Raw genomic sequence first — 27,644 nt, 5'->3', positions numbered from 1 at the left:
GATAAAGAAATCAAATCCCATATAAAAGAAGAAGAGAACCAGGGCCGAGGGTAGAGTTCAGGGCTAGAGCATGTCCTTAGCCTCTGAGAAGACCAGGGGTCAATGCCTAGACCTGCAAGACAAGATGACAGCAGAAGAAGACGAGAAGAGGCAAGCATTCTCTATTGCATGAATGTTCAGGCACGGGTGCCCTTGCTTGGTGCTGAGGATACAAAAACAAAACAACAACAACCCAGAATGGAGAACACTCAGTACCTTGTACTCAAGGAGCTCCTAGACTGGACAGTGGAAAACAGTGTCCAGTGAGGAAATTATCGCACAGCATAGTAAGTAATGGAGAATAGGCTGCTTGGTGCCACTGTTCCCGAGAGGGCCACGGGAAAAGGACAGTTGGAAGTCAGCTGGACCAGGACATCCCAGAAGTGCCCCAGGAAGTAAAGGAGGTGGATTAGTCAAGGAAAGGAGTCTTGGTATAGGGAATTCTAGTCCTGGATTTAGAGGCAATAACCCAACCCCAGTTCAGGAATGCTCTAAAAACTCAGCCTGTCAAGCAGGGCAGTGGTGGCACAAACCTTTAATCCCAGCACTCAGAGGCAGAGCCAGGTGGATCTCTGTGAGTTCGAGGCCCACCTGGGCTACAGAGTGAGTTCCAGGACAGGCTCCAAAGCTATACAGAGAAACCCTGTCTCGAAAAACCAAACAAGCAAACAAAAAGTCAATTAAATAAAACAAAAACAGAAAGAGGCTGAGCATGGTGACACACACCTTTAATCCTTTAACTCAGGAGGTAGGGTCAGGTGGATCTCTGTGAGTCTGAGGTCAGCCAGGGTTATTTTGAAAAAAAAAAAAAAAAAGTAAAAACAAATAAACAAAAAAACAGGCCAGCAAGTTGACCCCGGGGGTAAGTGCTGGCTACCAAGCCCATGTTAGGTAGAGGGAAAGGACCAGCTTCTGAAAATTGTCCTCTGTCCTCCACATATGTGTGCTGTGACATGAGGGTTCCCCCTCTCCACAGACTCCCACAAAATAAATAAACCAACCACCACTACAATACAAAAGTGCTGTCTCTCTCCACCTGCAGACAAGGTGTGTGATCAGCACATCCATCAATGCTGTGTGGTCTGTACTAACTCAGGAGTAGATATGAAGATTGTCAGACCCTCTAATTTCAAATGTGATATACATATACATATACATATATATATATATACATATACATATATATATATATATATATAATTAGAGAAGCAGTTCTATCATAGTATAGACTTTTACTCGAGCTAAAAATTTTTGCATTCATTAGGTTTGTTAGCTCTGGAAGGGAACGCCGTGGCATGGCAGTGGGAACACTGGTTAGGAGGTGGAGACAGTCAGCCACCCTATTGCAGTCAATAAAGAGGCTGCTGTTTACAGAGAACTTAACCTTGTTTGATTTTGAAATGGTATTTCTAGGTTGCCCAGGTTGGCCTTGAATCTCGTGACTCTCCTGGCTCAGCCTCCAAGTAACTGGTGTTGCAGCCTGAGTCACCTCACACCTGGCAAGAGCTTCCTAAGTCTGATGTGAATCGATCTGCATCCACCCTCACTTCTCAGCGGTGTCCCTGTGAAACATGCTCTCTACCAGGGTACACTGCCCCCACAGGCCTTACTGGACGATTGCATTTTGTACATATCTGCATAGTCATAAAAGCAGAGCCCCAGGACTAGAGCAACGGTTAGGTTAATAAGTAAGAGTGCCAGTCTTCCAAGGAAGAGTTCGGTTCCCAGCACTCACTTTAGGCAGCTAACAAGTACCAGTAACTCTAGTTCCGGGGGATCTTTTGCCCCCTCTAGCCTCCCAGGGTACCTGCACACACACTTACTCTGATTCTGGTTCAAGAATGCACCCACAGCTGGGCAGTGGTGGCGCCTGCCTTTAATCTCAGCCCTCGGGAGGCAGAGGCAGGCGGATCTTTGTGAGTTCGAGGCCAGCCAAGATCTAGGAAAGGCACAAAGCTACAAAGAGAAACCCTGTCTTGAAAAAAAAAAAAAAAATGCACCCACAAGCCACCCCCCCATGAATGCACACATACACATAAATAAAAACACCTGGACATGGTAGTAAATGTAAACGGCTTGATTATCAAAATTATCCACCAGGGCAGAAAACAAACAAAAAACAAACCAAACACACCCTGCCAGGGGGTGGTGGCGCACGCCTTTAATCTCAGGACTAGGGAAGCAGAGGTAGGTGGATGTCTGAGTGTGAGGCCAGCCTGGTCTACAAAGCCAGTTTCAGGACAGCCATGGTTACACAGAGAAACTTTTTTTCAAAAAAACCAACCAAACAAACAAATAGATAAATTTCAAACATTTATTATTTCAAAAACAAAACCAAAAACCAAAATCCTAACAGCAAGTGTGGTGGTGTCCCTATGCAATCCCAACATTCGTTAGGGGTGGAGGCAGGAGGATGGAGAGTTTGAAGCCAGTACTGCATAGTGAGATCTTGTCTCAAAAAGCAGTTGAAGAGATGGCCCAGAAGTTCAGAGTACATACTGCTCTTGCAGAGAACCCAAGTTTGGTTCTCAGAACCCATCCTGGGCAGTTCACAATAGCCTGTAACTCCAGCTTTGTGAAGTGTGACATGTTTTAGCTCTTCTAGCCTCTGCACTCATTTGGTCTCTCTCTCTCTCTCTCTCTCTCTTTGGTCTCTCTCTCTCTCTCTCTCTCTCTCTCTCTCTCTCTCTCTCTCTCTCTCTCTCTCTCACACACACACACACACACACACACACACACACACACACACCTTTTAAAAAGATTTCCTGGCCAATCTGAGTGGCCTGCACTGTGACCTGGGGCAATGGTGACATGCAGACCTGGCTGTTGCTGAGGACCATGTCTGGGTCCGTGGTCCTACTGGAATCTGTTGAAGTCCAAGGCCCATGCTGCCACCAAAGGTTACATGGAAATCCAGGGTTGGGGCTGTGGCCTTGCTGGTGTCTGGGGGTCATGCCCCTGACAGAGCCATCCTGATCTGAGCGGCCAGTGCTTCTCCCCAGAGCCAGGATATCTTTCTGGCCTGAGCTGCTGCCAAGGGCCAGACATGGCCCAGCTGCAGCTGGGTCTGTGGCCTGTGTCACCTCAGGTGCCTGGGAACCATAGATGATGAAATCCCAGGGCCATGCTGAGTCAGCCCCGCCCCTCACTGGCCCTGGGAGAGCTGGCCCCGCCCCTCACTGGCCCTGGGAGAGCTGGCCCCGCCTCCTGCTGGACACCGCAGCAAGAGAGCTGGCCCCAACCCTCATAGGACAGCTGTCTTCCTTCCCTATTTTCCTCCCTTACCCCTCGAGCACTTGGAGAGATGGCCCCATCCCTCATCACAGGCGAGGGAGAACTGCCCCTGACCCTGATGGCAGAAGCACAGGGGAGGTGACTCCACCCCCTCGCCCAAGGAGGGCAGCCTCAGTGCCCGGACTGACCAACTCAGCTACTACCCAGGCCCACAGCTGGGCCTTGGGTTGGCCCATCCTAACATCTATCCCATCTAGGACCTGCTGGAGCTCGTGAAGGGACTGATCCTGCCGAACAATACCCAATACCCGCAGGATCTCCAAGACTCAGGGCAGCCCTGTGGAAAGATACCCAGAGCAGTTTTGGTGAAGATCCAGTGATGGTGGTGTACCAGAAGCCAGAGGCCTTGCACCAGATCAATGACTCATTGCAATGAACATTTGCTAGTAAAGTTGATTGGACAAAAGGGCATACTGTGTGACACAGCACTCCCAATGCCACCAGGATGAGTGGAGAGGTGTTGGAGAGGCAGGAAAGATGGATAATCGAAGACTTGTTTTGTTTTGTTCTTGTTTGTTTGCTTGCTTGCTTTGTTTTGATATTTTTATTTTTATTTTGGGGGGCACTGCAGGGCTAAGGGGAGGATAGGGGTGACTGGGAGGTGAGCAGAATTAGGCTGTATCATGTGACATTCCCAAAGAATCAATAAAGAAATTATGTTTTAAAAAGAAGATTTTCTGTATGTGTGCATGTGTACCCTGTGTGTGCCTGCTGACTGAGAAGGTCAGAAGGAGGCATTGGATTCGCTGGAACTGGAGTTACAGTGGTCGTGAGTTCTCACGTCGGTCCTGGGAACCGAACCTGGGTCCTCTGCAAGAGCAGTAAGTGGCCCAACTGCTGAGCCATCTCTCCAGCTCCCTCCCCACCACTTTCGTGTGAGGCAGGTTTCACTGTGCAGCCCTGGCTGACCTGGACTTCACTATGTAGATCATGCTAGCTCACAGAGATTCCCCTGCCTCTGCAGGGATTAAAGGTATATGCCACAATGCTCAACACCCACCCAGAAAAAAAAAAAAAGAAAGAAAGAAAGAACAAATAATGTTTATTTTCCTAAAATGCTATCTGGTTCCAATTTCATATCTACTTCCAGTGTAGCCAATGGCATCTAACGTCTATTGTGTTTGCCTCTTTGTTCCCAGGTTAACCAAGCACATTCCTGCCATTCCCTCCTAAGGGCAGAATTAAGCCTTCAAAGTGAGAAATCACTCCAAGCACCACAGAGATTGATAAGGAGAGTTCCTTAATAAAAGCATGAGTCTGTGGTTTGACTAATGACTATGGGATTTGAGCCATGAACAGAAATCTCCCACGGTTTATATAGGTTTGAGCTCTAACATCGTAATCTCACATCTGCAGGTTCGTTTTTGGGTTCCTACCCCAAGTTACATTTTCTGAGCAATTAGGTGGGTTTTATAGAGTCAGAAGTCACAGTCTCAGGTTATGTTTAGATTTTAGATTACACTTTCTGGGCTGAGAAACACAGCTCTCATGTAGGTGGAGTTTTCATTAGGTCTACCAGGTCCCCAATAAACAACATGGAGACTTATTATTAATTACGAATGCTCAACCAATAGCTTAGGCTTATTACTAAGTAGCTCTTACAACTTAAATTAGCCCATATTTCTTATCTACATTCTACCACATGACTCAGTACCTTCTTTAACATGGCATGTTCATCTTGCTTCTCTTGGAGTCTCCTCTAGACTCTGTTCTTTTTCCTCCCAGCATTCTCTGTCTGGCTCTACTGCCTAACCTCTTCCTGCCTATCTATTGGCCAGTTAGCTCTTTATTAAACCAATGAGAGCAACACATCTTCACAGTGTACAAAAGGATTATTCCACGCCCCCTCTCTCTGTCTCTCTGTCTCTCTGTCTCTGAGAAAAGATCTCTCCATTATGTAGTCCTGACTGTCCTGAAACTCCCTATGTAGACCAGGCTGGCCTCAAACTCACAGAGCCCTACCTGCCTTTGTCTGCAAAGTGCTAGGTTTAAATGCATGTGCCACCATGGTATAAATGCCTGTGCCACCATGCCCAGACTGAAGCTACCTTCTGAACAGCTCTCCTCCCCCTTGGCCTCCTGCATGCTGAAATTACAGACCTGTGCCACCCTGCCCCATCTTGGAGGGAATTTAAATGCTTAGTGCCGGGACAGGACGTATGTGGGTAGCATGGTACTGTAATTTTTGGCGAAGGCTTCTTGGAGAGGATAACAATGCAGGTTTAATTACTAACTCCCACATTAGCAAGGTGAGCCAGCAACATTGCCAGGCTGCATGTCTGGAGGCTAGGGATGCCCCAGGGCAGCACTGGGGAACCTGTCCCAGACACTGCCCCCACACCCAGGAGTCCAGCCACACTGCCGTCAGAGGGTGATCCTGAGCCCAGCATCACCCAGCACACCCAGCAGGCTTCCACAGCCTATCTGTCTGTCGGTTTCTTACAGTCTTGATTTGTAGCCCAGTCTGCCTCAAACTCTGATCCTCACCTTCCAGTGTACTGGGATTGATTATAGACTTGTGCCACCACACCTGGCTTTGTAATGTTTTGGTAGGAAAATTTGTTTTATTTACTGAGCATGAAAAGGGGAGACAGCAAAACAAATACCAAACTCGGCATAGTGGACATAGCTTGGACTGGGGTCATGGAGAAGCTCATTTTCTCCGTTTTATAGTGTGGACTTCAGACTTTGTCATAGTATGTCACGTCTAAGTAGACGTAGAGCAATTGCCAGGAGCCCCTCCCTGTGTTTCACGCTTTCCTTCTGTCCTTGGACTCCATGCGTGCTCTGCCACCTTCTGGTTATAATGCGGCTTTTGTGTGTACACCAGGATCAAGACTCACTCAATTAAAATCAGTCTCCTCTACCTGCCTGCCGAGGCAGGCCATATTTGGAGAGAAAGCCTTTTGCTTCCATCAAACGTGTTGAGTGGGCATGATCAGGGAGAAATTGAGAGAGACACCTGCAGCCTCCAAGCAAAAAGGCCTTCCCCACTTTGCGCTACCCTTCTGCAGTGGGAAGGGCTCTGTAAAGCGTGCCTTGGGAAGCTGTGCTCTGGAACTTCAGTGTCCTTCCGTGTAGATCTCTGTACCCCTCCTCCCCCAGTGCTAAGGACTGAACACAAGTCTTTGCATTCCCCCACAGAGCTACAACCCCAACCCTCTCGGAGTCAGAGTGTTGCTATGTAGCTCAGGCTGGCCTGGAATTCTCTGAGTAACCCAGATTGGTATCAAACTCACAGTCCTCCTGACTTTGGCTCCCAGGTGCTGAGACCACAGATGTGGGCTACCATGCCTGCCTTCTCTGAGGTGTTTCAAGATTCTTTGGAGAAGATGAAAAGTGAGAGCATGGAGACCCCGATTTCCTCACCTGCTGAGACTTTTCCAGGAAAGGAGAATATTCTGGCCAGCCCCACTGTCCTCCCCAAATGACTCCGTGGACTCAGTCTCTTGGAGGCTGCATCATTGGGAAGCTAACCTGAGAAATTGGTGATAGAACGCAATTCCTGGTCAGGCAAAGCTGTGGACCAAACACTGTAGCGGTCACCCCATCAAAATGCTGCCTGCCACAGCCTTCCCAAGCAAGAAATGGCACCTTCATTTGCTCTTTTATTTAAAAAAAATTTTTTTTTGAGACAGCATCTCAAGCTATAGACCAAGCTGGCCTCCAACTCACAGACTGGCCTGCCTCTGCCTCCTGAGTGCAGCACTGCCTGGCTTACTTAAGAACTACTTATATCCTCACTTCCTGTGGCTGCGGACCAGGATGCAGCTCCTCCACTCCCAGCTCCTTCTCCAGCACCACGTCCGCCTGCATGCTGCCATGTTCCACCACGATGATCATGGACTGAACCTCTGAAAGTATATGGTGTCACTGTATGCCAGGACAGCTAGTAAGTCCCAATGTCACCCAAGCTGGCCCTGAACTCATGGCAATCCACCTGCCTCGTCCTCCTCATCACTTGTCACTTCAGTTCCAGGGGATCCAACACTCTCTCCTGGCCTCCACAGGCACTGCACGCACCCATACACGTAATTAACAAATAAAAAGTGACATTCACCTAAAAGAGACAGTAGCTGACTGTGAGCAACGTTCCTCCACGGTCTCTGCCTCAGCTCCTGTCTCCGGGCTCTTCCCCGGCTCCCCTGGATCATAGACTGTAAACTGTAAGATGAAACAAACCTTTTTGTCCTGGTTAGTTTGTGTCAACTTGACACAAGCTGGAGTTCTCGGAGAGGAGGGAACCTCAATTGAGAAACTGCCTCCATAAGATCTGGCTGTAGGGCATTTTCTTAATGAGTGATTGACGGGGGAGGGCCCAGTCCACTATGGGTGGGACCATCCCTGGGCTGGTGGTCCTGGGTTCTATAAGAAAGCAGGCTGAGCAAAGCCATGAAAATCAAGCCAGTAAGCAGCTCCCCTCCATGGCCTCTGCATCAGCTCCTGCCTCCAGGTTCCTGCCTTGTTTGAGTTTCTGTCCCGACTTCCTTCAATGATGGGCTATGATGTGGATGTGTGATCCAAATAAACCCTTTTCTTTCCAGTTAAAAAAAAAAAAAGAAATACTTATATCAAATGCCAAGCTGAGAACACAGAAGAGAGCCTAGCCTTCATGGATTTTAACATCCAAGGAATAAAAGACGGGGCACACCTGAATCAAATGCCACACCTGTTGGGCTGAGGATGTAGCTTAGTGGTAGTGAACTTGCCCAGCATGCCCACGGCCCTGGGTTTGATTCCCAGAAGTACAAGCACACCACCACCACCACCACCACCACCACCACCACCACCACCACTTCCCCCATCACCTAAAATTGTGGCTTTTGGGTTACTGTCACAGTGACAGAGATCTACACAATATTGTGAGAGACTGGCAGAGAGGATGACCCAGTCAGGAAGATCCACAGTGAGTAAGAGCCATGGAGGTAAAGAAACAAGAGAAGGGGCTGGAGAGATGCCTCAGCAGTTAAGAGCACTGGCTGCTTCTCCAGAGGACCTGGGTTGGGTTCCCAGCACTCACACGGTGACTCATGACCATCTGTGATTCTAGTTCCAGAAGATCCAAAGCCCTCTTCTGACTTCTGTGGACGCTGCACACATATGTACATATGTACATACAAACACTCATGCACATAAAATTTAAAAAAAAAAATCCTAGAAGGGGAAAGGGAGGAGGGGAAGAAGAGGAACGCTCTCTGAGCATTTACAGAAGCTCTGAGGGGGAGAGCAATGGAGAAGACCCAAGCAGGAAATAGGTGTACCGGGGCATGAACACATTTGCGTTTTAGAGAGACCGGTCTGGTTAGAACAGACTCTCAGAGACTATATAAGATAGGTATTCTTCTCTCTAACTAGTGAATATACATTCTAGAGAAATCTTCACACCGGCCACAAGGGGGCAGGCATGAGGTGGTACGCCATGACAGTGTATGTGACTGCCAATGGTTGGGTGCACTTCAGAGATCCATCATCAGGGATCTTCTACACAACTTCAAAATGTTGGGTGTCTGACTAAAACTAAGCTCAGTGGCACAGGCCTGTAATAGCAGCGTTCAGGAGGCTGAGGCAGAATTAGCAAATTCAAAGCCAGCCTGGACTACATAGCTCATCTGTCTCAAACATAAGGAAAAAAAATTGATGGCACACTTGTTCTAAGTCACAGAGCAGACATGGGGGGGGGGCTGGAGAGATGGCTCAGTGGTTAAGGGTGCTGGCTGCTCTCCAGGCAGGTTTGGTGCTAGACCCCAGATGGTGGCTCACGGCCATATGTAACTCCAATTCCAGAGGATGTGACCCCTTCTTCTGGCCTCTGTAGGCACCAGGCATGACATACAAGAAGACAAAATACCCATACATATAAACATGAAGAAATGAGCTGGGCGGTGGTGGTGCACACCTTTAATCCCAGCACTTGGGAGGCAGAGGCAGGTGGATCTCTGTGAGTTCGAGGCCAGCCTGGGCTACATAGTGAGATCCAGGACAGGCACCAAAACTACACAAAGAAAACTTGTCTTGAAAACCCAAAAAAACAAAAAAACAAAAAAATGAAGAAATGTAAACAAAAGGACGGGTCTTAGAGACAAACCAATTGAAAAGACAAATAAGGAGGCCAGGCCTAATCCCAGCCCTTGGAGGCAGAGGAAAGTGGAACGCTGTGAATTGGAGGCCAGCCTAGTCTACAGATCTAACTCCAGGATAGCCTGGACTACATAGAGAGAGACCATGTCTCAAACAAACAAGCAAACAGGCTAATGCTATTCAGGAACCTGAAGCAGGAGGATGGCTCTAGCCCTGGGGTTCAAGGCCAGCCTTACTGAATCAAAAACAGAGAAGGGAATAGTGAGATGGAGCCGAAGGTAGAGGTACTTGTTGCCAAGCCTGCTGACCTAAATTCAACGCCAGCAGCCACATGGCAGTGAGGTTCTGCTCCCACAGGTTGTTCTGTGAACTCAGCACAGCTGCCTGGCTGTGGCTGATGCATGCCCACACAGGGCCCCAATAAAATACAATGTGGCTTAAAAATGCATGCCCACACAGGGCCCCAATAAAATACAATGTGGCTTAAAAATGCATAAGGAAAAAAAAACAGTAACTGGGATTAGAACAATAGGAAGCTTTTTTATTTTTGGACTGGGTCTCTTGGAGCCCAGACTGTCCTGGATTCCCTGTTGCTGAAGATGACCTTAAGCTTCTGATCTTCATACATTCCCCCACCTAAGCATCACACCCAGTTTATGCAGTTGGGAAGCTTTGCACCTGATGTGCAAGTACTCTGCAAACTGAACGACAGTCCCCCCCCCCCCACTCGCGCATTTTAGGGGACCTTTTTGAGACAAGGTTTCACTATGTAGCCCAGTTTGGTATAGAACTCTGGGACTCACTGTGTATCAAGGCTAGCCTCAAGCTGGGGATTTGTTGTTGCTGTTTTCAAGACAGGGTTTCTCTGTGTAGCCCTGGCTGTCCTGGAACTCACTCTGTGCACCAGGCTGGCCTTGAACTTGGCTCAGACTCCTGCGTGTTGGAATTAGAGGCTCGACCCACCACACCAGGCTAAAAACAATAGAATAACTCTCCGGTTGCAGCAGAGGAGGCCCCCGGACTTGAGTGGACATGGTAAGGGAAAGTTCATGAATTGTATTCTATAAATGAATATACATGCAGAACAATCCCAGCAGGGCTGGGTGCCCGACAGATGTGTCTTTATTTTGCAGGTATTTAGTGGCGGGTTGACTTGGAAGACTGGAAGGAAGTGGGGATCTTAAGGACCACCTTCAGGCTCTGGTTCTGAGGAGCACATCAAGTGAGAGGCAGTGAAACAAAACTGAAGACGGGATGATAGGTTGTTTTGTAAGAGGCTCTCTCTCTGGCCCTGGCTGTGCTGGAGCACAGAGATCCTTGTGCTTCTGCCTCCCAGATGCTGGGACTAAAGGTGTGTGCCACCATGCCCGGCTAATAGGTTTGGTTTTGTGTTTCTTTGTTTGTCTTGAGACATTTGGATGTGACAAGGAAGACAGAATTTTCACACACACACACACACACACACACACACACACACACACACACACACACACCCTGCTTCCTCCCTCTTCCTCGGACTCTCCTACTAGGCTGGCCTTTAATTCCTGGGCTCAAATGATCCTCCTGCCTCCTTCTTCATAGCAGTTGGGACTGCAGATGTGCAGTTAGACCTTGCCCGTTGTGTGCCATGAGGAAGGAGAGAGACAACATTCATGGGTTCCAAAGTTTTTAATAAATCATCACATAATCAGGGCTGCTGATTGATCAGGGCTGCAGGACAAGGACTTGGGAGCCTTGTTTTTCCTGGCATTCCTGAACAGGGGCAGAAGTGGGGTTTATACCCACAAAAATCACACTTGTTGCCAAGTTACAGTTAAATTTCTGCTAGTCAGAAGTTAAAAGTTAGGGACTTTCCTTATGAATTCCATCCTTGTCAGCCGGCACAGAGTGTGAGCTTTTTAGTCCAACCAATCAGATTCACTTGTTCTTTCTGTTGTTAGGAACAGCCATAATATTTCAGAGAACAGACTATTTCTATTGTTTAAGGAGGAGGTTGATCAGCCATTGGAAAGTTCTCAGCTCCCCTAAGGCTTGGCAACCTGAACTTTGTTTCACCCTACAGGTAAAATGGAGTCTGGGCCGGGCAGTGGTGGCGCATGCCTTTAATCCCAGCACTTGGGAGGCAGAGGCAGGCGGATCTCTGTGAGTTCGAGGCCAGCCTGGGCTACCAAGTGAGTTCCAGGAAAGGCGCAAAGCTACACAGAGAAACCCTGTCTCGAAAAACAAAAACAAACAAACAAACAAAAAAATGGAGTCTGAAGTCAAAATGGCAGTACTTAGGACAAGGTGCTTTTGTCCCTTCAGCACAGTAAGACTTATGTAAAACAAAAACCAAAAGACTAACATATATAGAAAAATCAGGAATTGAAGGCAAATTTTAAAAACAACTGTAATAGTTAATGCTAATTGTTAACCTGATAGGGTCTAGAATCACTTAAGAGATAGACCTCTGGGCACATCTATGGGAAGACCCACCTCAATCTTGGGCAGAACTGTGGGCAGGATCCTGGACTCCATAGTGAGTCCTGGGCAGGGATCCCAGACTGAGCACTAGCAAGATCCATCAGTACTCCATTGTTTCTTTTTTCTTTTCTTTTCTTTTTTTTTTTTTTAAGGTTTATTTATTATGTATACAGTGTTCTGCCTGCAGGCCAGAAGGGGGCACCAGATCTCATTACAGATGATTGTGAGCCACCATGTGGTTGCTGGGAATTGAACTCAGGACCTCTGGGAGAGCAGCCAGTGCCCTTAACCACTGAGCAATTTCTTCAGTCCTGTTTTTGTTTTTCTAGACATGGTTTCACTGTGTAGCCCTGACTGTCCTGGACCTCATTATGTAGTATGAACCAGGCTGGCCTCGAAATCAGAGATCCACCTGCCTCTGCCTCCTGAGGAGCTGGCATTAAAGGCATGTGCCACCATGCCCAGCTGCATCTCTGCTTCTGCTTCTCCTCCTCCTCCTCCTCCTTTCTTTTTTTTTAAATGGGCATCAGTGTTTTGCCTGAGCTGCCATGCGGGTGCTGGGATTTGAACCTGGGTTCCCTGGGAGAGCAATCAGTGCTCTTAATTGCTGAGCCATCTCTCCAGTCCCGGTGGTGGTGGTCGTGGTGGTGGTGGTGGTGGTGGTGGTGGTGGTGGTGGTGGTGGTGCAGCATGATGGTGGGATTTGCTGAAGGAGGCAGAGGCAGGAGGATCACCAGTTTGAGGCCAGCCTGGGCATCTCTGCTTCTTAACTGTAGGTTTCTGTGACTCTGTTCCTGCTGTTGTGACTCGATGGACTGTATCTTGAATTGTAAGTGTGGATTAATGACTTAAAAGCCTCAGGGAAGCTGAGAAACCCCTGACTGGAAAGTTGTCAGGCTAATAACATCTGCAAACAGTTGGGAGCCAGTAAACTCCTGAGAAGGTTGTTTGACTTTGAGACTTTGTGGGCGGTCAGACGGGTGTGTGTGTGTGTGTGTGTGTGTGTGTGTGTGTGTGTGTGTGTGTGTGTGTGTGTCTGCATATGAAATTTTCTACTACAAAAATTCCAAACACCACCAACCCCTGTACTTCTGCAAAGTCTCCACTTCTAAGACAGGCGGCTGCCCTTCATTGTTCTCATTAAAGACAACCTTCTGTTGAGGTAGGTGTCTTTCTTTATTTTCATATCACCTTGATCAGTCCTGACCAAACACTAAACCCAAATAAAACTTTCTGTTGTGGAATAATCTTTTTGTACACTGTGAAGATGTGTCTTTGCCAAGGTGCTTTCTGACTGGTCTTAATAAAGAGCTGAATGACCAATAGCTAGGCAGGAAGAGGTTAGGTGGGACTTCCGGGCAGAAAGAAAAGAAGAGGAGATGAATCTAGTTGGGAGAGACCCCAGAGGAGATGAAGAGGAAGCAGGACATTCAGAAGGAGAGGTAACAGCCAGGAGCCACATGGCAGCATGTAGATGAATAAAAATGGGTTAATTTAAGTTATAAGAACTAGTTAGAAACAAGCCCAAGTTAAGGCCAAGCTTTCATAATTAATAATGTCTCTATGTCACTTTTTTGTGAGTTGGCAGTCCAAAGAAAAATCTGTCTAGATCTGTCTTTCTTGCTTATATTGCCCTTTTAAGGGTATTTTTACTCATAGCAACAGGAAAAGTAATGAAGACCACAATTGTGAAACCTAAATGTCTTATAATGAGCAACTATGTCCATATTTGACTTTCAGGAGAGATAGTTTCTGTGACCTTTAAAAATGGAAATTTTGTAGCAGGGCCTGGTGGGTAAATGTGTAATCCCAGCATCTAGGAGGCAGCTGCAGTGAGATCAGGAGTACAAACCCCACCGGTCTCTAAAAACAAAACCGGGAGGTGGCACAGGAGGTCGGATCTCTGATCTTGAGGCCAGCCTGGTCTGCAGATCAAGTTCTAGGCCAATCAAGGCTACAGTGAAATATTGTCTAAGACAACAACAACAACAACAACAAAAACTAAGCAGTAAAAATTATAGAATTCTTTTGTTTATTTGAGACAATATATCTGTTTTTCTATGTAGTCCCACATATCCCGGAGATACCCATAGAGGAGGTTAGCCTCAAACTCAGAGATTCTCCTGCTTCTGCCTCCCAAATTCGAGGGGACACACTACCACACCTGGCTGTGAAATTCTTCATGATATAATTTTCCAAAATGGGACAGGACAGGTGGTAGTGCCATTCATTGAGTGATGATAAGAAATGCAAGGTTGGTGCTGGAGAGATGGCTCAGCAGTTAGGAATACTTGTTGCTCTTGCAGAGGACCCCAGTTCAGTTCCCAGCACCCATGAGGTGGCTGACAACTGTCTGTAGGTCTAATTTTAGAGGATCTGATACCCTCTTCTGGCCTCCTTAAATACTAGGCATACGCATAGTGTACATACATGTATGCAGACAAAGCAATCATATATGTAAAATAAAAAACAAGTGCTCGCTTCGGCAGCACGTATACTAAAATTGGAACGATACAGAGGAGATTAGCATGGCCCCTGCACAAGGATGACACGCAAATTCGTGAAGCGTTCCATATTTTTTCTTCTGGCCTGCCTGCATACATGCAGGTAGAACACTTGTATACATAATAAATAAATCTTAAAAAAAACCACAAATCTTTAAAAAATGAAATGGGTTAAGTAGTGGTGGCACATGCCTTTAATCCTAGCACTTGGGAGGCAGAGGCAGGTGAATCTCTGTGAGTTGGAGGCCAGCCTGGGCTACAAAGTGAGTTCCAGGACAGTCAGAACTGTTACACAGAGAAACTCTGTCTTGGAAAAAAAAAAGAATATGTCTCTGTGTGGGTATGAGCACATGAATGCAGGTACCAGAGAAGAACAGAAGCATCAGATACCCTTGGGGCTGGAATCATAGGCCATTGTAAGTCACCAATGTGGACACTGGGAGTTGAACTTGGGTTCTTTGCAAAAGCAGTATGTGTTCTTAATTGCTGGACATCTCTCCAGCTGTGGGGCTCTGTGGGCATCCAGCTCCGACCTGCTCCCACCCTTTGAAGGGTTCTTGGGTGGAGGAAAGAGGAATGAAGAAATATTAGGTAGAAAGATATGTGATGATATATTGTGTACCCTAATAAAATTTGCCTTAAGATCAGAGAACAGAACAAACCACTAGATTAAATAGAGGCCAGGAAGTGGTGGCACACACCTTTAATCCCAGCACTTGAAATCTCATGCCTTTGCTTGGGAAGCACACATGCTTTTAATCCTAGCACCAAGAAGGAAGTGATATGGCTGGGCAGAGAAATGTATATAAGGTGTGAGGAGACAGAAACTAAAGCCTTTACAGACTGAGGAGTCCTAGAGGTGAGACGTGGCTGTGGCTTGTTCCTTTGTTTCTCTGATCTTTCAGCAGTTACCCCAATATCAGGCTCTGGGATTTTTTTGTTTGTTTTTGGGTTTTTTGTTTTGTTTTGTTTTGTTTTGTTTTGTTTTGTTTTTTCCAGACAGGGTTTCTCTGTGTAGTTTTGGTGGCTGTCCTGGATCTCACTTCGTAGACCAGGCTGGCCTCAAAGTCACAGAGATCTGCCAGGCTCTGCCTCCTGAGTGCTGGGATTAAAGGTGTGCGCCACTACCGCCTGGCAGGCTCTGGGATTTTTATCAAAAGACCATTTTAGAATTGGAGCAACAAAGACAGAACTATGCAACGAGGAGAAAGAGATACAGGATAGCTTCAGGAGGGCTCTGGGTCAATACCCAGCTGCTCTAGGCATTTATTCAAAAGGGCTTTAAAAATAAATCGTACCTTGTGAAGTCAAAGTGGAAAGACCCTCCTATAAAGTCTGTGGGCCATCCTTTTACACTGACACCCCATTTCCTTGATCCCACTTCACCCTACACTCCCTCATTTCAAAGAAAGTTAGGGCTACACGGATGGACAGAAGACAACGTTCAACAGGTTTGAGCGTAGGTTTTATAGGGCCAACAGCTGGATCGGTGTATCAGATTGGCCTGTAGTCATGTCTGAGAGGAATTAACTTGATTGATGACTGATCTGGGAGGGCCAGGCCCTCTGTGAGCCTGGGTTGTATAAGAAAGCTAGCTGAAGATGGGCACTGTGGCCCATGTCTTTTTGTTTGTTTGTTTTTGTTTTTACAATGAATTTTTTATTTCAATTATGTCCTTGTATAAACAGCCACGTTTCCATGGGAATGGTTTCTATTACAGCCTTGTTAGTCTCTGGTTATTCTCCCCAGTCTAAGAATCATCTAATATGATGACTCAGAAGCTCAAAGGACTCCAAGCTGTGTGATGCTCTTCTGCTCTCTAGGTGACTCTGGATTGTGGCCCATGTCTTAATCCCAGCACTCGTGAGGCAGAGGCAGGTGGATCTCTTGAGTTCAAGACCAGCCTGGTCTACAGAGCGAGATCCAGGACAGGCTCCAAAACTACAGAGAAACCCTGTCTCAAAAAACCAAAAAAAAAAAAAAAAAAAAGGAAAGAAAAAAAGAAAAAGGAAGATAGCCAGCTGAGCATGAGACAGAGAACAAAGCCTGTAAGCAAGCAAAGATCGTCGACGGTTTCTGCTTCAGTTCCTGCCCTGATTTCCTTCAATAGTGGCCCATGACCTGGAAGTATAAAATGAATTAAACCGTTTCCTCTTCTAAATTGAAAATAAATGGGGGCACTTTTTATACAAATGCCAAGGGGAGTGGCAAAAGACCCTCCCACCTTGCAAGATCAAAGCACACCATGCAGCCAAGTGTAGACCCTTCAAAACATCTGGTAACCATGCCCATGGTCAAATCATGCCCTTATGCAGCCCTGCTGGATAAAGCAAGCCCAGATTCTCTGACCCTGTGTAAGTTCTCACTAGGAAACCTCTGTGGGTCACCACACGTAGCCTCATCATTTTTCTTAATTTTCTTTGTTAGTCTGGGGACTGAAATAGTTCCAGTGTTGAAATTTAATGTTCCCTAATAGAAAAATATCTGATGGGGCTGGAGAGATGGCTCAGTGGTTAAGAGCACTGGCTGTTCTTCCAGAGGACTCAGGTTCAATTCCCAGCACCCGCATGGCAGCTCACAATTGTCTGTAAGTCCAAGATCTGACACCCTCACACAAAAATACACAGGCAAACACCAATGCACATAAAATAAAAAATGAATAAAAATTAAAAAAATAGAATAATATCTGATAGCTTACTGTGTGCTGGGCACAGTGCTGCATGCTAGGGATGCCTAAATGAATGAAACTTATGATCTTGACCTTATAGAATCTGAAATTCTATCAGATAATAACAGTATGTAATTATCGACTTTAAAAGACTTATTTTCAGCTGGGCGGTGGTGGCACACGCCTTTAATCCCAGCACTTGGGAGGCAGAGGCAGGCGGATCTAGGTTCAATTTCCAGCACCCACATGGCAGCTCACAACTGTCTGTAACTCCAGTTCCAGGGGATCTGACACCCTCACACAGACATACATGCAGGCAAAACAACAATGAACATTTAAAAAAAAATCATAGAAAGCAAGAAGGTGCTGAAAAGTTATGATTTCCAATATCAAAATGCTGGAATTTTGTCAAGCAACAAAATAAACAAGACTTATTTTCACTGGGTGCTGGTGGCACACACCTTTAATCCCAGCACTTAGGAGACAGAGGCAGGCTGGTCTACAGAGGGAGTTCCAGGACAGCCAGGGCGATAAAGAGAAACATTGCCAAAAACAAAACAAAACAAAAACAACCCAAACCAAACCAACCAAACAAAAAACCAGATTTATTTCCTGTGTGTGTGTGTGTGTGTGTGTGTGTGTGTGTGTGTGTGTGTGTGTTCTTGGAGGTCAGAAGAGGGCATCAGATCCTTGGAACTGGAGTTACAGGCAGTTGTGAGCCACCTGAAGTGGGTGCTGGAATCCTAATTCTGGTCCTCGTGACTGAGCAGCAAGTGCTCCTAACCACCGAACCATCTTGACCCTTTAGGGGTTATGTATGAAATACTAGTACAGATACTTGGGAGTGGGTGCAGTCCTGAGGATTGAAACAAGGACCAGGCTAAGGCCACAAGGTAGGCTTCCAAGGAATATGTTTATAGCTTAACGTTTGCATGTCTACATCTTTTATTTCTTGGGAAGATTCTCTAAAAATGTTACTTCTGAGCTCAAAACTGCTTATTTATAATTTAAAAATATTTTTGGGGCCGGGCGGTGGTGGCGCACGCCTTTAATCCCAGCACTAGGGAGGCAGAGGCAGGCGGATCTCTGTGAGTTCAAGGCCAGCCTGGTCGACAAAGCGAGTTCCAGGAAAGGTGCAAAGCTACACAGAGAAACCCTGTCTCGAAAAACCATATTTTAATTTTAGATTCCCAACAAAATGTAGCTTAAAGTTCGGAGTTCTCATATGCCTCCTGGAGGGCTTCTTTCCCTCTCCTCAACAATCCGATGTTGTTGTTTTTTTTTTTCTGGTGCTGAGGATGCGGTCCCATTACCTCCCACATGCTAGGCAAGGCTCCATATATGCCTTTCGGTTCACTTGATTTCTATGAAAGTTTTCGCGGGAGTATGCAAAGCCGCAGAAAACAAACAAGCACTCTGATCGATTAAGTCATGGTTAAATAGATTAGGGCACAGGTGTCAAAGTAAAAACTACATTTCCCAGGGTGCAATGCAGCACGTCACAGAGAAGAATCGGGCATGCGCAAAGGAGTCCTCCGCGCTCGACCGCGCTCATAAGAGAAACAGCGTGTGTGGTTCTTGACGTGCCGCGAACCTTCGAACACCAGCGCTGTACCACCCTGTGAGGAAGCGTTCCAGCGACTCTCCTGTTCCCACCACCTGAGTTACCAGCGCGACGTGCTGTTTCGCCCCAGACTCGGTAGGTGGGACGGGACCATGGCAAGGTACTTCCAAGCAGCGCGGGAACGAAGGGCCAGCGTTCCTGCCCGGCGCCCGGCTCGCTAAGGCGGCTTCGGAGGAGACGCGCAAGCGCCCTGGACGGGGAAGGGGGCGGGGCTGCGGGTGCCTGCGCCCCTGGGTCTGCGCGTGCGCCCTACGTCCCCGGCGCGGTGGGAAGCGGCTGGCGCTGGCTTAGCTCGGGGCGGGCACCTGGGCAGGTACTCGGCCTGAGCTTGGGCCCCGGACACCTGCGCTTTTTCCTACTTGCTCAAAAGCTTATTGGATTTTGAGACGGTCTCGCTCCGCCTGGCCTTGAGCTCGCTGCAGTCCCTGCCCCAGCCCCGAGTGCTGAGCTTACAGACTCATTCCCCAGAGGTGTCCATTGACACAACAGTATAACTTCATCCACCCTCCAGCCCACTCATCTGTCAGTTTACACGGCAGCCTAGGGCGTCGGCTTCTACTCCTTAGCATCTTCCCCCACCATTCTCTACTCAGCTCTCTCCAGGGAAGCCCTGTCTCGTGTCATTCCAGAGAAACAGCTCCACCAAAGCCTCCTTGACTTCCGAGTTGCCAAGTTAAGCGATGAAGGCTTGTAACATCCTCTTTCATCACCTAAAACTCTTGCTCCATTTCTTTATCTTTTTTTTTGTTGTTGTTTTTTGTTTTTGTTTTTGTTTTTCGAGACAGGGTTTCTCTGTGTAGCTTTGCGCCTTTCCTGGAACTCACTTGGTAGCCCAGGCTGGCCTTGAACTCACAGAGATCCGCCTGCCTCTGCCTCCCAAGTGCTGGGATTAAAGGCGTGTGCCACCACCGCCCGGCCCATTTCTTTATCTTTAATGGTTGTACCATCGAAATACATAAACATCTTGCCTTCCTTTCTTCTCACTTCCTGGAACACTTTCAATATAAATAACATTTATATTGGTGCTAACTCATTTCTCTCTTTGTTGTTGTTTTTTGCTTGTTTTTCCATATAGGGTTTCTCTATATAACAGCCCTGGCTGTCCTGGGACTTACTATGTAGACCAGGCTGGCCTTGAACTCAGAGAGATCCGCCTGCTTCTACCTACCTTTTAAAAGTTGTGTGTGTGTGTGTGTGTGTGTGAAGGCGGTCGTGTTCATGCCATGGCACTTGTGTAGAGGTCCAAGGACAGCTTTCAGGAGTTGGTTTTCTCCGTTGTGGGCTTCTAGGATTGAACTCAGGTCATCAGGCTTGGTGTAGGCACTTACCTCTGCTGGGCTTTCTCACTGGCCCCTCACATTTATATTTTTAGCTCAGTATTCTGTTGTGGCATTTGAATCCACTGGGACTTACGGCTCAATTCAAATTTAGATTAAATGAGTTTATTCTTTTTTTTTTTTTTTTTTTTTTCAGAGCTGAGGACCGAACCCAGGGCCTTGCATTTGCTAGGCAAGCGCCCTACCACTGAGCTAAATCCCCAACCCCGAGTTTATTCTTACTATTAGCAGAAGGACAGCAACCTTAGAACCAAACAGCATGCCTGCTGAAGGGGCTAAAGGAAGGGTTTCTAAAGAAAATTTACAACCCTCAATTGTTTCTCTCTCTCATTGTATAGTAATAAAAAGACCACTTCATCTCAGTCCACAGCATAAACAAGTTTACAAAAGCAGAAAGCAGGAACACCACTATCTTATTCTTATCTCACCTGCAGGCCACTAGGATATCACAGGCATGGCTGGGCAAAGGTAAAGGGCCCCTAAGGGATGCCTGGTACCATATTAGGTTTCTTTGGCTCTCACAGGAGAGTTATGTATAGATTATTACACAGATCTGAGCACTCTGGGGGAAGTGTCACTAATTGATCGGGATAGAGCAGGCCATAATATAATGCCATCAGGTTAGTGCTGGCTGTCACATCTCCAACAATTCTACCTTCAACTCAAGATTTGTTTTTATTTTTTATTTTTTATTTATTTATTTATTTTGGTTTTTCGAGACAGGGTTTCTTTGCGTAGCTTTGTGCCTTTCCTGGAGCTCACTTGGTAGCCCAGACTGGCCTTGAACTCACAGAGATCCTCCTGGCTCTGCCTCCCGAGTGCTGGGATTAAAGGCGTGTGCCACCACTGCCCGGCTCTGTTTTTATTTTTATTTAGGTTTATTTGTGTATTTTTATTATTAATTTAAAAATATTTTGCAACTTTAAATTTTTTTTTTTTTTGCGACTGGTCTCCCCATGTAGCTGTACCTGTCCTTGAAGTCACTCTGTAGATCAGGCTGACCTGTAACTCAAGATCCGCCTGCCTCTGCCTCCTCAGTGCTGGGATTGAAGGCATGGGCTTCTATGCCCAGCAACATTTTGTTTCTTAAAGATTATTTATTTTTATTTTGTGAATATGAATATTTTGTCTGATGTTTATACACCACATGCAGAGACCATAGAGGTTATCAGATTTCCTGAAACTGGAACAAATGGTTATTAGCCACCATATGGGTGCTAGGAATTGAACCTGGGTCCTCTGGAAGAATAGCCAGTGCTCTTGATCACTGAGCCATTGCTTTAGCTCATTATTATTATTATTATTATTTTGCGATAGGGTTTTACTCTGTAGCCCAGACTGACTTTGAACTCATGGTGATCCTCCTGTCTTGGTCCTGTGAGTGCTGCAGATTTTTAGATTCAGCTCTAGTATATGTCTAATAGACATTTCAGATGTGAGCCAAACTGAAATCTTTGGTTTTCTCCTCACATGCTCATACTTTCACTAGTGTTCCCATCCTCCAGACACTCAGGCTAGGAACTTGAGAGTTATTTGTGGGGATCCCCCACTCTTCTTCATCAGTGTTAGAACAGGATTATTCTTGAGCCTCAGTGCCGAATTGCGTATTGTCCTTTTGTATTCTGATTTATCCATTTATATATTGTACTGGTTTCCTTTCTGCTGCTGTGATAAACACCCTGACAAAAAGGCAACTGGAAGAGAAAGGTTTGTGCGGCTGGCCATTCTGGGTTATAGTCCATCACTGTGGGGAGGCCAAGGCAGGAATGAAGCAGCGGGTCACAACTGCAGTCAGGAGCGGAAAGAGATGAATGCACGAATGTCCGCTTGTGTTCAGTCCCCTCTCTACACTTACACAGTCCAGGACCTAAACCCAGGCAATCATGCCATCAAGGATGGGTGGTTTTCCCATCCCAGTTAGCATAATCAAGATAATCTCTCACAGGCCAACTTGATCTAGACATTGAGAATCTTTTCCCAAGTGATTTAGATGTCAAGTTCAAACTAATCATCACATGTCTTTATCTTTTTTAGTGCTTATTTCACCCTAATAATAAGTATATGGAACATATGCATCACATAATGATGGGAATGCAATCTAAGAAATGCTCTGTTAGGTGATTTTGTCATATGAATGTTCTTATATATCCTAGATTGTGTAGCCTACTACATACCTGTTATTCTTGGGCTATACCCATATACAGCATATTACTATAACAAATACTATAGGTAGTCTTCATAAAATGAAAAGTATTTGTGTCTACACAGAAAAGGTTCAATAAAAATACTAGGTGAGGGCCAGGGAAATGCCTCAGAGAGTAAAGACACTTGTCACTAAGTCTGACAGCCTGAGTGTGACCCACGTGGTAGGAAGAAAATCAGTAAGCCTGTGGAACATGTGTTCCTACACGCAATAAATAAAATATTTAATAGAAGTAATGAGGTGATGGAAGTTTTGAGCTTATAATATTTTTTGAGCATTATAATCTTTGTTTTGTTTTTTGAAACAGAGTTTCTATGTGTAACAGCCTTGGCTGTCCTGGATCTCACTTTGTAGACCAGGCTGGCCTCGAACTCACAGAGATCCGCCTGTGTCTCTGCCTCGTGAGTGCTGGGGTTAAAGGCAAGTGCCACCACGCCTGGCAATTATAATAAGTATTATAATATTGTAGTAAGATTTATATGAATATTAGACATTCAAGAGGAGATATAATGCTAGAGCTGAATATAAAAATCTGGACTATAATCTTATGGGACCACTGTCGTGTGTTTGGTCTGTTGTTGGGTGTTGGCATTGTTTGGCATGTGACTATATTTGTTTAATGTCCATTCTGCAATGTTTTTCTTTCACTACTGCACATCCTTCATGTCTTAGATAATTAGCAAATACTACTGAGTGGAATTATGAATGGGCAACACCTCTTCTACATATGTGGGAAATAGATAAATCTCTCTTGGAAGATGTTGGTGTTTACCAGCTTTTTCTGGAGACAGGAGAACTTGAATAGCTTAGATTAAAAACTGTTGCAGTGATCTAAGCTGGAAGACTGCTCCAAGGGGTGTTCAGGACTCAGCTCTCTCTATTCAGCAATCTGATTGAAAGCACTGTGTGCTAAGGCCTGTGCAGATCAGGAAGGTGACTAGAGAAAGCAGCACCTGTATTCAGAGCTGTCAGTGAGACAGCTCATCATATGCACGAATGCCAAGTACAATAACAGAAGTTTACTCTGAAGGCCGAGGCTGGAGAAATGGGAGTTCAGTGCCAACCTGGACTACAGGGAGACCCTACCTCAAAAGCAAGAAAATAAGCTGGCCATTGTGGGAGGCCAGCTCCCACCTTTCCCAGGGATCCAATGAGGAGGAGAGTGGGATAAGAAAATATTAGATAGAAAGATAGCAAAGGGGAGAAAGACAGAAACACAGGATAGCTTCGGGAGAACCTGGTTCAAAACCCAACAGCCTTTTCCATCTATTCAAAAAGGCTTTTTATAACAATGCCAAGGATCAGAGCAAAAGACCTCCCTCTTGCTAGATCAAAGCACACAGCCTAGCCAAGTGTAGACCCTTCCAAACACCTGTTAACCATGCCCATGGCCAAATTATCCCCTTATGCAGCCCTGCTGGGTAAAGCAAGGTCAGATTCTCGGACCCTGAGTAGTTTGGGCCTCCACAGGGCATGATGTCACACACCTTCAAACCCAGCACTGGGGAGGCAGAGGCAGGTGAATCTCTGGGAGTTCCAGGCTAGCCAGCTCTACATAGCAAGTTTCTGGACAATCAGAGTTGCATACCAAGACTCCAGTTTCAAAACAACAGCAATAAAAACATAACAAGAATAAAGTTCATATGCAGGCGTTAGGAATTTTCCAATTTTGATTGGCTTTGTGTTAAGTGGAGGAGCCTGTGTCTGTCTGTGAGCAGGGTTGTTCTTCCCCTACTTTCTTATATAAACATGTTCTTGGTGCGAAAGTAATTGATAGGCTCTACTTTTAGAAGTTCTTTTTTGTTGTTGTTTGTTTTTGGTCTTTCAAAACAGGTTTTTCTCTGTGTAGCACTGGTTGTCCCAGAACTTACTCTGTAGACCAGGCCAGGCTTGAACTCAGATCCACCTGCCTCTGCCTCCTGAGCACTAGGATTAAAGGCATTCACCACCACTGCCCTACTAAAAGTTTATTTTAACAACTGTAATTAAATCCTGAAAGTTGAATAAATTAGAGTGACCTAAAAAGAAGAAAAGAAGGGTACTTCAGAGGTACTTGAGGCAGAGAGAATAGAGGAAAGTGTGTGCTTGTTTGGTGCAGAGTGCCTAGATTCATTATGGTTGTTCTAGGATAGTGTGGGGCCAGTAGGAAAGGTCAAAAGAATCTATAGTTTTAGTACCAACTTTCTGAAGCTAGAAGTGGGAACAGAGACACCCCCTCCCATTTCTAAATGTGTGTGTATTAAAATTCTTACAAAGTTTTTTTTTTTTTTTTTTTTTGGTTTTTTTCAAGACAAGGTTTCTCTGTGTAGCTTTGCGCCTTTCCTGGAACTCACTCTGTAGACCAGGCTGGCCTCGAATTCACAGAAATCCACCTGGCTCTGCCTCCTGAGTGCTGGGATTAAAGGCATGTGCCACCACTGCCCGGCTAAGATTCTTACAAAGGTTTTTAAATTGGATCATCTGTGTTAAAAAAAATACCAAATAGGGCCGGGCGGTGGTGGCACACACCTTTAAATCCCAGCACTCGGGAGGCATAGGCAGGCGGATCTCTGTGAGTTTGAGGCCAGCCTGGGCTCCAGAGTGAGTTCCAGGAAAGGCGCAAAGCTACACAGAGAAACCCTGTCTTGAAAAAAAAAAAAAGGAGCCGGGCGTTGGTGGCGCACGCCTTTAATCCCAGCACTCGGGAGGCAGAGCCAGGCGGATCTCTGTGAGTTCGAGGCCAGCCTGGGCTACCAAGTGAGCTCCAGGAAAGGCGCAAAGCTGCACAGAGAAACCCTGTCTCGAAAAACCAAAAAAAGGAAAAAAAAAAAAAAAAGTACCAAATTGGTATCGATAAAATTTGTGGCCACAGTCTATCAAGTAGAAGATAATAGATTTCTGCCCTAACTTGGTAAACCAGATCAAGCCAAATTGAAAAAAAAAAAAAAAAAAAAAAAAAAAAAAAAAGAACAGGTTTATTTGAGCAGAGCAGCTCCAGGGTGAGTTCTCCAGTCCCAAAGATCCAGCCAGGAGAAGTCACCCGCCCAAATTAAAGTAGGAAAGTTATATAACCTGTAGGTGAGGGGTGCTGATGTGTCCATCATAAGCTGGGTTTGTGCCCAAGTATGATCAAAAACTGAGTGCTTTAGGTGGGGGGTCTTGGGCAGCTGGCAACTTCAGTGGAGGAGCTGCTGTAGCCTCCAAAAATGCAGAACTGGGCTTTTTGGTGCCTTCCCTTTGTTCAGAGACTCTGAGTGGGCGGGGCTTGGAGAGACAGGAATGGATCTTTCTGGATCGTGCAGGAGGGAGCTGGAGGTCCCAACCAAACAGAAGGTAGTTTGGTGAACTACCACCATTATGAGTGGATGTGGATGATCTTAAGGGTTGCTTGAACGTTCAGGCTTAGGTTGTAGTCACAAAAATCTGAATTTGAACCCCATCTTTACCACTTACTGCTTGTGGGCCTTGGTAATTTATTTCTCTAGATTCAGTTTCCCACAAGTACTAAATGAGCAATCCTTTGTGGGGTTATTAGGAAAATGACCTGAACAAAAGCAGTTGGCATGTGGTAGTGCTTAGTAAGGAACAGCAGTTCTCTCCCTGTTAGGTTTTCTGGAGAACGAGAACCAGTAGGATGCAGCACAGAGGTACATGAGAGAGAGTGTTAGCATGGGTTGGGTCACGGGGAATGGAGCTGAGAAGTCTGATGGGCTACCATCTACAAGCTGCAGGCCCAAGAAAGCCAAAGTAGGTCCAGTCTAAACCCAAAAGCCTGAGAACTGCAGTTTGGATGATAAGCATTTCTGGAAACATCCTCACAAATTCCCAAAAATAATGTTTTAGTAACTATAGGACAGCCAGCTTGACACATAAAATTAGCCATTATATTTTATCTGGGACTCAAACCCCAGGCCTTGGGTAGGCTAAGCTGTGTTCACTGTCCAGCAGGACCCATGTGTCCTTTTTTTTTTTTTCCCCCTTCAAAACAGGGTTTCTCTGTGTAGCCCTGGCCTTCCTGTAACTTTGTAGACCAGGCTGACCTCAGGCTCACAGAGATCTGCCTGCCTCTGACTCCCAGATGCTGGGTTAAAGGCACCTGCTGCCACCACCTGGCAGCTCTGTGTTCTTTTCAATTGCTACATTGACCATGGGCATGCTGGTGATGGCTTCTGTGTAACCATAGTGACAGGCTGGTCAAGTAGCAGCTTACAGGAGACAAAATGTTTCTTCCATGATGTCCTTTCCTATGGAAAATGCTGAGTTTGCAACAAAACTTGAGTTTAGAGGAAGAGCTGGAATGTGATTTACTGGTGTTCCTGAGTTACTGCCCTAACTTCTCACTTTGAGCAGCAGAGAACCATGCTTTCCCAGGGTCTTCCCCCTGCTCACCTGTCCACCCTGAACCTTCTCTTTGGTAGCTCAGTGGGGCCTTATCCTCTCTCTGGTTTTCTCACTCAGCAGGTAGCCTCTTTCCCACTCGTTCCTAAGGCTTTAGCAAAGCCTGGATGTTGATTGTTCCTAAATAATGCAAGATTTCTTTCTTTTTTTTTTTTTTTTTTGAACCAGAGTCTTATCAACCATTTTCAGAACCTACACTCTTGAGAGTGACCTTGAACTTGCTTTGTAGACCAGGCTGGATACAGAAACCTGCCTTCCTCTTCCTCCAGAGTTCTGGAATTAAAGGAACATGCCACCATGCCTAGCATTACTAGACTTTTATCTCTCTCAAGATTTACTTATAAGTATTTTACCTTCATGTATGTATGTGCATCATGTGCATGTCTGGGCCCCTCAGAGGCCAGAAGAGGATGTCTGATTTCTTGGAACTGGTGTTACAGCTGTGAGCCCTCTTGTGGGGACTGGAACTGAACCCAGGTCCTCTGCAAAAGCAGCAAATGCTCTTAACTGCTGAGCATCTCTCCAGCCCCATAACTAGACCTTTTGTACTTTTTGACATTTCAGTTTTGAGGATAATCAGATTTGGAGAGTCTCACTATTTAATAGCCCCAGCTAACCTTGAATTCAAGTTACTCCTGCCCCTGTCTCCAATATGTTGGGATTACAGGCATGCCATCATGGCTCTTTATACTTTTTTTTTTTTTTGATACAGGGTCCACTATGTAGCTCTGGCTGTCCTGTAACACAGTCTATAGACCAGTGTGAGAACTCACAGAAATCTGCCTGCCTCTGCCTCCCACGTCCTGGGATTGAAGGTATTTGCCCCTACACCTAGCTTTTCTTTTCTGGCACATAATTCTTCTTCATGTGAAAATAAATAATCCTGTGGTGCTGAAAATACTGTTTAGAGGCTGGAGAGGTGGCTCAGCAGTTAAAAATACTTGTTCTTTTTTTTTTTTTTTCTGAAAGTAAATGTGGTGAACTTTATTTTACTAACATATTCCACTTAATTCAAAATATTTAAATATGCAATCAGTTTCAGAGTATGGAGAGGTGG

General features: G+C 45.9%; 1 protein-coding gene and 1 non-coding gene across 2 annotated transcripts in view; both read left to right on the top strand.

Annotated features, from left to right (window-relative positions):
- Nucleotides 1-14,347: 14,347 nt before the first annotated feature.
- LOC114686679 lies at nt 14,348-14,454 on the top strand. Its single transcript, XR_003733598.1, has one exon. It is a non-coding gene; the product is annotated as a U6 spliceosomal RNA (small nuclear RNA).
- Nucleotides 14,455-18,554: 4,100 nt separating this feature from the next.
- The window catches only part of LOC114686666 (SAGA-associated factor 29-like), a 28,131-nt gene continuing 19,041 nt past the window's right edge, over nt 18,555-27,644 (top strand). Inside the window, 1 exon segment of the mRNA XM_028861304.2 lies at nt 18,555-18,745. The gene's annotated coding sequence lies outside the window, so the exon portion shown is untranslated.

Source organism: Peromyscus leucopus, chromosome 1 (assembly GCF_004664715.2).
Source record: "Peromyscus leucopus breed LL Stock chromosome 1, UCI_PerLeu_2.1, whole genome shotgun sequence".
NCBI lineage: Eukaryota > Metazoa > Chordata > Mammalia > Rodentia > Cricetidae > Peromyscus > Peromyscus leucopus.
Note: the sequence above shows the minus strand (reverse complement) of the source record. Positions and strands in the feature narration are given on the sequence as shown.